Genomic DNA, 1,254 nt, shown 5'->3' on the forward strand with positions numbered 1-1,254 from the left:
CATAGTGACCCATTACCAACAGACTATGAGATGTGACATGACAGGTCACAGATCATGATGCACATCTACTATTTATTTTTCAGACTGAAGAGCTAACAGCAAAGTTCGCACTGTATGCAGTTACTCACGGTGTACATACCATGATGGCTGATGTGAACCATGCTTTTAAAGGACTGGTGTGACTTAACTAAATTGTGATTAACTAAAATCCAAGCACACAAGAATCATACAAAGAGAGGACTGTCTATACACACCAGAATCTCTAAAATTTAAGACAGACAATACCAAGTGTCAGTCAGGATATGGGGCAACTGGAACTTTCCTACAATGCTGGCAGATGTATAAAGTAGTACGATTTCTTTGTAAAACTCTTTGGCAATATTTCCTAAAACACAACATATACATACATACTCTTTGAACCAGCAATTTCATTCCCAGGATTTTACCCACAGAAATGTATATTTCTGTGTTCCAGAAGACTTGCATAAGAATGCTCATAGCATTATTTGTAGTATCCAAACCTAGTAATAACTCAAATGTTCATCAATAGCAGAATGGTACATTGATACAATTGAATATTATTCAACAGTGAAAATGAGTAAGCCACTGAAACATGCAACAACATGAATCTTATGAACAATGTTAGTGAAAGATAACTAAAACTCTATTTACACAAAGTTCAAAAATTGCTAAAACTAATAATCTATGGTATTAGGCTAGTGGGGTGTAGGAGAATAGTGTCCAGCAGGGGGCACACAAAGAATTTTAGAGTGGTGTATTTTTTTTTCTTGATCTTAACTTCATGTCTTTTTGAAAATCCATTGATCTACACCTTTATGATTTGTGCATATTCCAGTAATAATAGCAATTATTAGTAATTGCTAAGTAAGTATATAGTAAATTTATTTACTTCAATAAATAAATTTATTGTTTTAAAATGATGGGGCCATATAGAAAGTATTCAGGCAGCAGCTGGAGGGTGATCTAACATGCCAAAGTTGTGACAGTTTCAGCATCAAAATAATAATAAGCTCAGTTGATTTGCGTGCGCTTAGTCTACAAAAAGTTATAAGTGTATAACAATCCTGAAAACAAAAGAATTTGAACTACTGATAAACATGACAACTTAGATGAACTGCTAGGGAATTATGCTAAGTGGAAAAAAAGACAGTCTCGAAAGATTACATACTGTATGATTCCATTTATACATTTTTGAAATAAAAAACATTCTGGAAATGGAGAACAGATTAGTGA

The sequence above is a fragment of the Hipposideros armiger genome, unplaced genomic scaffold (genome assembly GCF_001890085.2).
Source record: "Hipposideros armiger isolate ML-2016 unplaced genomic scaffold, ASM189008v1 scaffold_425, whole genome shotgun sequence".
NCBI lineage: Eukaryota > Metazoa > Chordata > Mammalia > Chiroptera > Hipposideridae > Hipposideros > Hipposideros armiger.